The sequence below is a fragment of the Acinonyx jubatus genome, chromosome X (assembly GCF_027475565.1).
Source record: "Acinonyx jubatus isolate Ajub_Pintada_27869175 chromosome X, VMU_Ajub_asm_v1.0, whole genome shotgun sequence".
Taxonomy (NCBI): Eukaryota; Metazoa; Chordata; class Mammalia; order Carnivora; family Felidae; genus Acinonyx; species Acinonyx jubatus.
In genome coordinates this window covers 107,432,525-107,446,967 of record NC_069389.1, presented here as the reverse complement: position 1 = coordinate 107,446,967, position 14,443 = coordinate 107,432,525, and the positions used below count along the sequence as shown (strand labels likewise).

Genomic DNA, 14,443 nt, shown 5'->3' with positions numbered 1-14,443 from the left:
CAGGAAGACGTTTTGTGGCCAGCAGTAACGACAACATTGGCGTTTGTTTTACCAGGGGCTGTCCATTTTGATCACAGGGATCAACTAAGGCGAGGAATTTGGGAAGCTGCCACGGAGCACACCTAGACTGGCCAGGGTTGGAGTACGAGGATGCCTCTAGTGCCTTCTCACTATTTTCCCTCCCCCTTTCCTTCCTGGTTGGTACTTCCTACATAGTGAATTGATCATCCTGGGACTTTACCCTCTCCCATCCAGATAAACCTCTGGATGTCCAGGCAAGCTAGCCATTTGGCTTCACAAATTTAACAAATGACCAAAAAAGAGCTCCAGCGTACTAATGACTTCCTTGTAAGTGAACTTCCTAGGAAGTTTGTTGATGGAGGTATATAAAGTTGTGTTAGTGTAGCTACGGGTTGGTCAGTTATTTTGCGTTGTTAGCTTGTGTACTAGTTGGTTCTCCCCATCACCTTGTCTCCCCTCACACACTCTATATAGTTGATGTGTCTCTCCCTGACCTTGATGAAATTAAGGGAACACAGATGCAAACGGGAAAAAGAAAAGAACCTGAGAGATAGAGCTAAAACCCAACTTTTCCAATACATTCAGAGCCTATCTCCATCTCAATACGCGTGTTTGTATTTGGGAAGACCTGAAGCCAAGAATCATTTATTTTATTGTATATGAAGTTTCATTTTGTGTGTTATGCATCTCTGTGGTGTGCCAGGATGTGTAGGAATACAGACCAAACTGGAGGTGGTGCTATTATAAATTTGCAAAGTCAGAACAGATATTTGGCTGTTGTTTGGTTTCATAATATGTACTCCGTGCTGGGCATCTTAATAAATTCTCCTTTAACCCTCAACGACAATCCTGTGAAGGTGTGGGGTCTTGCCCACAGCCTCACAGCTAGTAAGTGGTGGGCCTGGAATTGGAATGTAGATGTGTCTGGGTCCAAAGCCCCAGTCTCTTCCCATTATATTATTGCTTCCAAACATAAACGATTCTGGGTTTTACTACTTTCTGATATTATAGCATATAAGGACCAGGCATATTTCCCCACTGGCCTCAGTATCCTTGTGTTCAATTTCTTTGTATCCCAAAGTCTGTAGAGTAATTTTTCTATTAGCAAAGCATTCTAAGCTTTGATTTCTATTTTGGGATTGGATGACCCTGCCCGCATTTTCTCTCCCCAACACATATGGATTTCTTTGAAAAATCAAGCTGTCATTTGAGACGAAGAAGGAAAGGCAGAGTGTGTTAAATTTCTCCTTTTCTTGAGGGCATGGTTTTCATTAAGCTCGCTGCCTTTCTTGTAGGGAACAGCCCTATGGACCCAAGCTTATGCTTAATTTTGTTTTATGTGGACATGGTCTCCTCCCTATTCTCAGGGCTCTTTAATGATTGCTGGCCAAGTCATGCCAATGGCATTATAGTGCCTTGGACTTTAGCTCTTGGCCAGTAGTGTTAGTGAGCGGCTTTCTATCTGTCCTGCACTAAGCATCAGACATTTATCTTTCAACTGTATAGTTACTGATTTTCCTTAATTTCAAAGGAGCAACTTGTGCCTTTGCCATATATAACCAGGTAGTAAGCATAGTGTGCCCTTTTTGTAGGATATACTTCTTCAAATTTTAGGTTGCACCATATAAAATTGCTGATATATTACTTTTTTTTTAAATCTGAAAAAAAATGGCCATGTGGTATGGTTCAACCTAATATTGTAAAATAATACAATTTTGAAATGTAAAGTGATTCCTCAAGCCAATTCTATGATGCTGATGATAAGAATAGAAAGTAGCATTTATATAGGCCCTGCTATGTGCCACGTACTTTGTGATTTCTCAGTAACTCTTCTCAAAAATCTTAGAAGGCATTACTAATACTATTAGTATTTTCTTTTTTTTTTAAGTTTATTAATTTATTTTGAGAGAGAGGGAGAGAGACAGAGCACAAGTGGGTGCGGGGCAGAGAGAGAAGATTCCTCTCACTCTCCACACTGTCAGCACAGAGCCTGACACGGGGCTAGAACTCATGAACCGTGAGATCATAACCTGAGCGAAAGCAAGAGTCAGACACTTAGCCAACTGAGCCACCCAGGTGCCCCTAGTATTCTTTCTTTATAAAGGAAGTGGCTGAGTCTTAGAGAGGTTAAGTAACTTGCTCAAAGCCGTACACATTCATTAGCAAAGCTGGGATTCGAACTTAGGCCTGGCTGATGCCAACGCTTGGGCTTTTTCCAACTGTGCCATCATTCTCCTGTTGTAATTGAATGTAGGGAATTGTGTCTGGCCGAGCAGAGGAAGCAGCCACTCCAACTTTACACTGGAACCTGACCTTATATTTTGCTGCCCCCATGTCCCAGACTGTGTCTGCTCCCTTTCACTGATTCAGTTCCTTTCCTAAGGCACTCTGAGAGACGGAGTTCCCACCTTTATTTTTCTTCCCAGCGTGAGCTGGGGGCAGGAAACAGTTGGAAGGGTGGGAGAGGAGGGAGATGAAACCCTGTGGATGGCCCAGCCCGTGACACTACCACGACTTTCTGGCTCTGTTTGATTTTTATATTTGTTATATTCCCTTTGATTTGCAAGGCTAAATAATAGATCCAATAATTCAAACAGAGTTTACAGCTTGAATTCTATTTTCATATATTTAGCACAACTCCAGGGCCAATTTTGACCCAAGTGTATTTGCTTCTGTGTAATCTGGTAAATAAACAGCCTCTCTGAAAAACTGATGGTGGAACTTGCTTCTCCTGATACTTTACTGATACTTTTTAATCAGGACCTATTTTAAATGGACGCTATTTGGTATCTGATGGTAATATTCCATCTTTGCGTACAGATAATATAATGCTTCTATTAGATTTTTGCAAATGAAACAGGACATTTCCTAGGGTCTGTTACTTGAAAAAAATGTGTGTAATGTGAAGAAACGTGGCAAATGCAGGATGGTAAAGGTTTATAACAGATTTTTAAAATTGTTAGCCTTTAAAATTATTATTAGTAGTAGTTTATTTGAGAGAGAGAGAGCACAAGCAGGGTAGAGGGGTGGAGGGAGAGAAAGGGAAAATCCCGAGCAGGCTCCATGCTCAGTGTCAAAGTGGGATGCTCAACTGACAGAGCCACTCAGATATATATATAGATATATATCTATATATATATCTATATATATATAGGCTCTAGGCTCCCAGCTGTCAGCACAGAACCCGATGTGGAGCTCGAACTCATGAGCCGTGAGATCGTGACCTGAGCTGAAGTCGGATGCTTAACCAACCGAGACACCCTGACGCCCCTAAAAATTAGTTTTAAAGGAAGACTAAGGTATAAAGTTGGGAACAAGTTAGAATTCTAGTTCATAGAAGTGCAAGGGATCTTGACCCAGGCCTGTTTTTCACATGAAGAAAAACAACCTTGTGTGCATGGCACGGTGTCCCAAGATGGGGCTATAGGAAGACCCTGAGCTCACCTCCTTCTGTGGAGACTTCAAATCTACAGCCACGTGTGGAAAAAAATTCTCACTGAAGAGACTCAAAACTAGCTGAACAGCTCCCTCCACCACAGGGATAAAAGGACTACATTCACATAGGTAGGAGAGGCAGAGACAAGGTCTTGCCAAAAATCCCTTCCCAGCACGGTGACGCCCGATAGGGACCATCCATAGGTCCAGAGCTTCTCCCTAGGGAGCGAGAGGTTTGTGTCCCACTGTGGGACGTGCACCGCTGAGATGACGCCTCCAAAATGTCTGGCTTTGGAAACCAACAAAGCTTACGTCCAGCTACCTGAGGGGCTCTGGGGATCTGAGATACTCCTTTTGAGAGGCTCATGCGTCGATTCCCTCATCCGGGGACCCAGTGCAGAGGCAGCGTTTTGAGAGGTGACTGGATTATACGCGAAGGAGATACATTTTGCCAATGTTAGAGTGTCTGCCGGGGAGTCAGTGGCCAGCTGGGACCGACTCCGTGGACGAAGGCACTGGGGTATATCAGTTTCGCGCTCTCCCTCGACCTGGCTAGGGCAAGTGGGCACACGTGGACACAGCATCATTAATGCCACGGGCATGTCCTGCATCAGTTGCTCTTCTCCTGAGTCACTAAAGCCACACGTGTGCACCATGCATGGCTGAAGCCACATACGTGTCCCATTGATACTGTACCACAGCCGCCCTAAAGTTGGCAGGTGAGCACGGTCCACTCGGGGGATGCCTCTTGATTGCCTAGCTCTGGAGGCCAGAGAGTCACGTGTTCCTGGGCCACATGGGACTGTGACAATAAGAAAGACCGTTCACAGAAGGCTGTCACACCCAGGGCACTGCATAGACAGCAGACCAAAACATACTCCCAAGTCTGCCTGTGAAGAAGGCTCAATTACTTGTCCTGGTGCGTCAACCTAAGAGAGAGGCTTCAGGTTTGTTACACATTTAGAGGCTGTGGAGGTGCTCCCAGGGACCGTAGGCAGGGAGACACCATATTCATGCCTTTCCTTGGCCTCATCATAGCTCACTAGTACCACCCGGAAAGAAGATGGTGCATTTATCTGAAGCCCCGGTTCTTGCAGCTCTCACCCTTGGGGGGGGGGGATACTGCCAGATCTGGTCGGTAATTGGCAAGATCTAAAATCGTAGTCCCACAGGAGTGTATATATTTGCTTGTGTTAAATCTGCTGCCTAAGGATCTGGCTTTCAATCAGCCCAAGCAGGTGCTGACTGAGATCGCTCTCTTTGGAACACTAACTAGTCTTGGCACACTCTCAACAATCGGGATCTATCAGGAATGCATCAGGCTGACACATTTCATGCATTCCCTGTCTAAATATCAATAGCGTTTTCACAGAGCTAGAACAAACAGTTTTAAAATTTATGGAGCCACAAAAGACCCCGAGTGGCTAAAGCCATCCTGAAAAAGCAAAGCAAAGCGGGAGGCATCACAGTTCCGGACTTCAAGTTACATTACAAAGCTGTAGGAATCAAGACAGTATGGTAGTGACACAAAAATAGACACATAGATCAATAGGACAGCATAAAAAAAAAAAAAACAGAAATGAACCCACAATTATCTGGCCAATTCATCTTTGAGAAAGCAGGAAAGAATATCTAATGGGAAAAAGTCTCTTCAACAAATGGTGCTGGGAAAACTGGACAGTAACATGCAGAAGAATGAAACCGGACCACTCTCTTATACCATACACAAGAATAAATTCAAAATGGATGAGATACCTAAATGTGAGATGCGAAACCATAAAAATCCTAGAAGACAGCACAGGCGGTAACTTCTTTGACATCAGCCTTAGCAACTTCTTGCTAGATATGGCTCCTGAGGCAAGGGAAATAAAAGCAAAAATAAATCATTGGGGCGACATCAAAATAAAAAGCTTCTGCACGGCGAAGGAAACAATCAACAAAACTAAAAGGCAGCCTACGGAATGGGAGAAGATGTTTGCAAATGACCTATCTCACAAAGAGTTAGTGTTCAAAATATATAAAGAACTGGGTTGCCTGGGTGGTTCAGTCAGTTGAGTGTCTGACTCTGGCTCAGGTCATGATCTCATGGTTCATGAGTTTGAGCCCTGTATCGGGCTCATTGCTGTCAGCGCAGAGCTTGCTTCAGATCCTCTGTCCCGCCTCTCTCTCCGCCCCTCCCCCACTTGCACTCTCTCTCAAAAGAAAAAAATAAAACATGAAAGTATATATACATAGGGGCGCCTGGGTGGCTCAGTCAGTTAAGCATCCGACTCCGGCTCAGGTCATGATCTCACAGTTTGTGGATTCGAGCCCCGCATAGGGCTCTGTGTTGACAGCTCAGAGCCTGGAGCCTGCTTCCGATTCTGTCTCCCTCTCTCTAAATAACATTAACATTAAAATATAATGTCAGGGAAAGACAGGTATCCTATGATTTTACTCATATGTGGAATTTGAGAAACTTAACAGATGACCATAGGGGAAGGGAAGGAAAAATAAGATACAAACAAAGAGGGAGGCAAACCGTAAGAGTCTTTAAAATACAGAGAACAGACTGAGGGCTGATAGGGGTGGGGGGGTTCGGGGAGTGGGGAAAATGGGTGATGGACATTGAGGAGGGCCCTTGCTGGGATGAGCACTGGGTATTGTATGTAAGTGATGAATCATGGGAATCTACTCCTAAAGCCAGGACTACACCGTATGTTAGCTAACTTGACAATTCAAAAAAAAAAGAACTTATCAAACTCAACACCCCCAATATGAATAATCCAATTAAAAAACTGAGCAGAAGACATGAAGAGATACTTTTCCAAAGAAGCCCTACAGATGGCCAGCAGATGAAAAGATGCTCAACATCAGTCATCATCAGGAAAATGCAAATCCAAACCACAATGAGATATGACCTCACACCTGTCACAATGCCCGAAATCAACAACTCAAGAAACAACAGGTGTTGGCCAGGATGTGGAGAAAGGAGAACCCTCTTGCACTGTTGGTGCAGTCACTGTGGAAAACAGGGTGGAGGTGCCTCAGAAAGTTAAAAATAGAACTATTTTATGGTCCTGCAATTGCACTACTAGGTATTTGCCCAAAGAATACAAAAATACTAATTCAAAAGGATACATGCACCTTGATGTTTATAGCAGCATTATCTACAATAGCCAAATTGTGGAAACAGCCCGAGTGTCCATGGATTGATGAATGGATAAAGAAGATGTGGTATATACATACAACGGAATATCACTCAGCTATAAAAAGAATGAAATCTTGCCATTTGCAAGGACATGGATGGAGCGAGAGAGTATTATGCTAAGTGAAATAAGACAGAGAAAGACAAATACCATATGATTTCACTCATTACGTGGGATTTAAGAAACAAATGAGCAAATGGGAAAAAACAGAGAGGCAAACCAAGAAACAGACTTTTATTATAGAGAACAAATTGATGGTTACCAGAAGGGAGGTGAGTGGGGGTGATGAGTGAGCTAGGGGATAGGGATTAAGGAGTGCACTTGCTGTGACGAGCACCGAGTGCTATATAGAAGTGTTGAATCACTGTATTGTACACCTGAACTAACACTGCATGTTAACTAACTGGAATTTAAATAATAACTTTAAAAAATAATAAGGCTACATAGACCATCATAAAGGTTCAAGACACAACCAAGAGCTAGGGCAATGTGGAATGATAAGTTTAATCTCCTACTCAGGGCAACTCCTTCAAGACTGGGAGAGGTAGCTGTTTCACATAATACATGGAAACAAACAGAGTCAAGCCAAATGAGGAAACAGAGGAATGTGTTTTTTTATTTTTTTATTTTTTTCAACGTTTTTAATTTATTTTTGGGACAGAGAGAGACAGAGCATGAACGGGAGAGGGGCAGAGAGAGAGGGAGACACAGAATCGGAAACAGGCTCCAGGCTCCGAGCCATCAGCCCAGAGCCTGACGCGGGGCTCGAACTCACGGACCGCGAGATCGTGACCTGGCTGAAGTCGGACGCTTAACCGACTGCGCCACCCAGGCGCCCCGAGGAATGTGTTTTAAAAGAAAGAATAAGACAGGAGCCCCTGGGTGGCTCAGTTAAGCATCTGACTTTGGCTTAGTTCATGATTTCATGCTTCATGAATTGGAGACCCACTTCAGGCTCTGCACTTTAGTGCAGAGCCTGCTTGGGATTCTCTCTCTCTCCCTTTCTCCGTGCCCCTCCCCTACTCGCTTATGCACTCTCTCTTTCTCAAAATAAATAAATAAACTTAAAAAAAAAAAAGAAAGAAGAACACCAAACCTCAGGGTGCCTGGGTGGCTCAGTCGGTTAAACGTCTAACTCTGGATTTTGGCTCAAGTCGTGATCTCATGGTTTGTGAAATCAAGCCCCACATTGGACTTTGTGCTGACACCACAGAGCCGGCTTGGTATTCTTTCTCTCTCATCCTCCCTCTTCCCCTCTCCTGCTCTCTCTCTCTCAAAATAAATAAATAAACATAAATAAAAGGATAAGACAAAACCTCAGAAAAAGACCTTACTGGAGATAAGTAATCTACTTGATGGAGAGCTCAAAGTGGTAGTCATAAAAATGTTCACTGCTGTCAGGAGAAGAATGGATGAGCACAGGGGAAACATCAACAAAGAGATAGAAAATACAAGAAGGTACCAAACAGAAGTCATGGAGCTGAAGAATACAATAACTGAACTGAAAAATACACCAGAGGAGTTCAACAACAGAGTAAATGAAGCAGGGGAAAGGATCAATGACCTGGAAGAGAGAGGAGTGGAAGTTACCCAAACAGCAGCAAAAAGAAAAAAGGAATTTCGAAAAGTGAAGAGAGCTTAAGAGACCTATGGGACAGCATCAAGCAGAATAACATTTGCATTAAAGAGGTCCCAGAAGGAAAAGAGAGAGACAAAATAGGGACAGAAAATTTATTTGAAGAAATTATGGCTGAAAACTTCCCTGACCTCTGGAAGGAAACAGGCATCCAGGTCCAGGAAGCACAGAGAGTTCCAAATAAAATGAACCCTAAGTGGTTCACAAAAACGCACATTATAATTAAAATATCAAAAGTTAAATGTAAAGAGAGAACCTTAAAAGCAGCAAGAGAGAAAACAACTTGTTGTGTAGCAGGGAACCACCTTACAAGACTATCTGCTGATTTTTTAGCAGAATCTTTGCATGACAGAAGGGAGTGGCATGATATATTCAAAGTGCCAAAAGGAAAAAAACTTCCAACTAAGAATACTCTACCTAGCAAGGCTGTCATTCAGAATTGAAGGAGAGATAGTTTTCCAGACAAGCAAAAGCTAAAGAAGTTCATCACCACTAAACTGGCCTGATAAGAAATGTTAATGGGACTTATTTAAGCTGAAAAGAAATGGCATTAATTCATAACAAGAAAACATATAAAAGTAAAACTATCAATGCAAAGGGAGGGTTCATAGTAAAGGTAGTAGATTAACCAGTTATAAAGCTATTTTAAAGGTTAAAAGATAAAAGTAATAAAGTTAACCATAACTATAATAATTAAGAGATACACAAAATAAAAAGATGTAAAATATGGCATCAAAAACATAACAAGGGGAGGGGATAAAAATGTAGAGTTTCTGGAATGCATTTAAATTTAAGTGGCTATCACCTTAAACTATTATACATATCGGCTGTTATATGTGAGCTTTATGGTAGCCACAAAGGTACAGTGGACCCTTGCACAATACAGGTTTGAACTGCATGGGTCCATTTATACACAGCTTTTTTTTTATATAAATACGTACAGTGTTGAAATGTATCTTCTCTTCCTTATGGTTTTCTTTTTAAAATGTATTTATTGATAGAGTGAGAGAGTGAGCATAAGTTGGTGAGGGGCAGAGAGGCAGAGGGAGGGAGAGAAACCCGAGCAGACTCTGAGCTGTCAACCCGGAGCCTGACGGGGTGCTGGGTCTCACAGTGAGATCATGACCTGAGCTGAAATTGACCTGAGCCGAAATCAAGAGTCAGACACTTCACTGACTGAGCCACCCAGGCACCCTGTTTATGATTTTAATAACACTTTTCCTCTAAGTTACTGTGAGAACACAGTATGTAGTACATATAACATACAAAGCATGTGTTAATTGACAGTTTATGTTATCAGTAAGGTTTTCAGTCAATAGTAGGGTATTAGTAGTTAAAATTTAGGGGAGTCAAAAGTTGTATGTGAATTTTCAGCAATGTAGGGGATCGATATCCCTATCCCCTGCAGTTTTCAAGGGTCAAATGTAGAGACACAGGAGGTGATGAGAAAGGAATCTAAGCATAATGCTAAAGAAAGTCATCAAACCAGAAGGGAAAAGAGTTAAACGAAGAAGAAATCAGGGTGCCTGGGTGGCTCAGTCAGTTGGGAATCCGACTTCAGCTCAGGTCATGATCTCACGGTTCGTGGGTTTGAGCCCCACATTGGGCTCTGTGCTGATGGCTCGGAGCCTGGGGCCTGCTTTGGATTCTGTGTCTCCCTCTCTCTCTGTTCCTCCCCTGCTCACACTCTGTCTCTCTCTCTCTGTCTCAAAAATAAATAAAGATTAAAAAAATATTAAAAAAGAAGAAATGAACAATAATAAATTACAAAAAGAACCAGAAAACAATTAACAAAATGGCAATAAATACCGATTAATAACTACTTTAAATGTAAATGGACTAAATTCTCCAATCAAAAGACATGGAGTGGCTGAATGGATTAAAAAATAAGACTCATCTATCCTTACTACAAGACAATCACTTCAGATCTAAGGACACACACAGACTGAAAGTGAAGGGATGGAAAAAGATGTTCCATGCGACTGGAAATGAAAAGAAAGCTGGTGTAGCTATACTTATGTGAGACAAAATGGACTTTAAAACAGAGACTGTAACAAGAGACAAAGAAGAGCATTACATAATGTTAAAGGTATCAATCCAACAGGAGGGTATAACATCTGTAAATATTTATGCACCTACCACATAAATACCTAAATATAGAAAGCAAATATTAGCAGACCTAAGGGGAGAAATTGACAATAATACAATAATAGGAGGGGATTTTAGTAACCCCACTTACATCAGTAGATAGATCATCCAGAGAGAAAATTGATAAAGAAACTTTTGCCTTAAAGGATACATTAGACCAGGTGGACCTAATAGGTCCAAGAGCAGCATAATACGCCTTCTTCTCAAGTGCACATGGTATAGTCTCTAGATAGATCACATGTAGGTCATAAAACAAGTCTTGATAAATTTAAGAAGGTTGAAATCATAGGCATCTTTTCTGACCATGGTGGTATGAAACTAGAAACTAATTACAAGAAGAAAACTGGAAAAAGATTAAGCAACATGCTACCAGACAGCCAGTGGGTCAATGAAGAAATCAAAGGAGAAATTTTAAAAACACTGAGACAAATGAAAATGGAAACAAAACAATCCAAAATCTATGGGATGTAGCAAAAGCATTTTAAAAGAGAAGTTCATAGGGATACGTGCCAACCTCAAGAAACAAGAAAAATCTTAAACAGTTTTTAACTTTACACCTAAAGTAACTAGAAAAAGAACAAAGCCCAAAGTTGGTAGAAGGAAGGAAGTAATGAAGATCAGAGGAAATAAATGAAATAGTTACTAAAAAAAAAAAATAGAAAAGATTAATGAGAACAAGAGCTGGTTCTTTGAATGAACAAACAAAATTGACAAACCTTTGCTAGACTCACCAAGAAAAAAAGAGAAGGCTCAAATAAAACCACAAATGAAAGAGAAGTTATAACTTACCACAGAGATTATAACAGACTGCTATTAACTATTACACACCAGAAAATTGGATAACCTGGAAGAAATGGATAAATTTCTAGAAACACACAATCTTCCAAGACTGAATTATAAAGAAATAGGAAGTCTGAATAGACTGATTACTAGCAAGGAGATTGAATTAGTAATAAAAGACTCCCAACAAACACGTCTAGAACCAGATGTCCACACTTGTGAATTCTACCAAACATTCAAATAAGATTTATTACCTAACCTTCTAAAACTCTGCCAAAAAATTGAAGAGGAAGGGATGCTTCCAACCTCATTTTATGAGGCCAGCATTACCCTGATTTCAAAACCAGGCAAGGACACCACAAAAAAAGAAAATAATAGGCCAGTATCCCTAATGAATATCAGTGCAAACATCCTTAACAAAATATTAGCAAACCAAACTCAACAGTACATTAAAAGGATCATACACCATGACTGAGTCAGATTTATTCCAGTGAGATGCAAAGATGGTTCAACATACACAAATCAATCCGTGTGATACACCACATTAACAAAGTGAAAACAAAAGATAAAAATCATATGGTCATCTCAACAGATGCAGAAAGAGCATCTGACAAAATCCAACATCCATTTATGATAAAAACACTCAGTGAAGTGCTCAGGGAGGGAACATACCTCATCATAATAAAGGCCATATATAACAAACCCCACAGCTGATATCATACTCAATGGTGAAAAATTGAAAGCTTTTCCTCTAAAATCAGCAATAAGATAAGGATGTCTGTTGTGGCCACTTTTATTGAACACAGTATTGGAAATCCTAGCCATGGCAATTAGGCAAGAATAAGAAATAAAATTGGAAAGGAAGAAGTGAAATTGTCGCTGTTTGTAGATGACATGATACTATATATAGAAAACACTAAAGATTCAACCAAAAAAACCTGTTAGAACTAATAAATGAACTCAGTAAAGTTGCAGGCTACAAAATCAATATACAGAAATCTGTTGCATTGCTACACAGTAATAACTATCAGGAAAAGAAATTAAGAAAACAATCCTGTTTACAGTTGTATCAAAAAGAAAAAAAAATACCTAGTGCTAAATTTAATCAAGGAGGTAAAAGACCTGTACACTGAAAACTGTAAGACATTATTAATGAAAGAAATTGAAGAAGACACAAATAAATGGGAAAATATTCTATGCTCATGGATTGAAAGAATTAATATTGTTAAATGTACCCACAACTCAAAGCTATCTATGGATTCAAGTCAATCCCTATCAAAATTCCAATGCCATTTTTCACAACACTAGGACAGCCTTTTCTGAAATGTGTATGAAACCTTCAAAGACCCCAAATAGGCAAAGCACTCTTGAGAAAGGATAACCAAGCTGGAGGTATCACACTCTCTGATTTCAAACCATATTACAAAGCTACAGTAATCAAAACCATATGGTATTTGCATAAAAACAAACACATAGATCAATGGAACAGAATAGTCACCCCCCGCCAAAAATGTATGCATATGTGGTCAATTAATTTACAACAAAAGAGCCAAGAATATACAAGGGGAAAGGACAATCTTGTCAGTAAATTGTTTTGGGAAAGCTAGGTAGCCACATGCAAAAGAATGAAACTAGACCGCTATCTTGCACTACGCAAAAATTAGCTTAAAATGGATTTGAGTGAAATCATAAAACTCCTAGGAGAAAACATAGGTAATAATCTCCTTGATACGCACTACGGTGTTGAATTTTTTGCTCTGACACCAAAAGCAGAGGCAGCAAAAGCAATAATAAGCACGTGGGACTACATCAGACTAAAAGGCTTGTGCACAGCAAAGGAATCCATCAACAAAATGAAAAGGCAACCTACCGAATGGAAGAAAATACTCAGAAATCATATATTTCATAAGGAGTTAATATCCAAAGTGTATAAAGAAATCAATAGCAAAAAACAAAACAATTTGATTACAAAATGGACAGAGGAGCTAAACAGACATTTTTACAAAGAAGTCAGATGGCCAGGGCACCAGGGTGGCTCAGCTGGTTGAGCGTCCGTCTCTTGATTTTGGCTCAGGTCATTATCTCACAGTCATTACCTCTGCTAACAGCACAGAGCTTGCTTGGGATTCTCTCTCCCTCTCTCTGCCCCTCCGCCACTCGCTCACATGAGCATGCTCTCTCTCTCTCGTTCTCTCAAAATAAATAAAGAAAATGAAAAAAAAAAAAAAAAGGACAGATGGCCAACAGACACATGAAGAAATGTTTAACATCACTCATCATCAGGGAAATGCAATCAAAACCACAGTGAGATATCACCTTTGGCTATTATCAAGAAACAAGTAATTGCAAGTGTTGGTGAGGATGTGGAGAAAAGAGAATCTTTGTACACTGTTGGTGGGCATGTAAATTGGTCCAGCTGCTATGGAAAACAATATGGAGTTTCCTCAAAAAATTAAAAATAGACTTGTCATATGATACAGCTATTCCACTATTGGGTATTTATCCAAAGAAAATGAAAGCACTAATTCAGAAAGATATATGTACTCCTATGTTCATGGCAGCATTTTGTTGCAATAGCCAAGATATGGAGTCAACCTAAGTGTCCATCTACGGATGAATGGATAAATAATATGTGGTACACACACACACACACACACACACACACACACACACACACACACACATATACACAATGGAATACTGCTCGGCTACGTAAAAGGAGGAAATCTTGCCGTTTGGAACAACATGGGTAGACCTAGAGGGTATTATGCTAAGTGAGGTACGTCAGACAGAGAAAGAAAAATACTGTATGATTTCACTTATATGTAGAATCTAAAAACAAATGAACAAACAAAACAAAACTCACAGGGAACATATTGGTGGTTATCAGAGGGGAAGGGGGGTTGGGAGATGGGTGAAAAGGGTAAAGGGTGTATGGTGACAGATGGTAACTAGACTTATTGTGGTGATCACTTTGTAGTGATACCAAATTATTATTTTGCATGCCTGAAACTAATATAATATATACCAATTTTACCGCGATTAAAAAAATTTTTCAAGAGAAACAACTTAAAATCAGATTGAAAGAAGGAATAACTTGGAGCAGAAAAGAGAGAGATTCAGTGTTTTGGCTTCAATGCACTTGAGATGCCCCTGAGACACCCAGAGCTCTTGTCTGGGGCTCAAGGGAAGGGTCAGGGTGAAGTAGAAGAGAGCAGGGTTGACACGTGAGGAT

At 40.5% G+C, this 14,443-nt stretch overlaps 1 protein-coding gene across 2 annotated transcripts in view; it reads left to right on the top strand.

Moving 5' to 3' along the window:
* GPC3 (glypican 3) overlaps positions 1-14,443 on the top strand; it is a 419,619-nt gene that overhangs the window by 157,345 nt on the left and 247,831 nt on the right. The gene's annotated exons all lie outside the window — the stretch shown is intronic.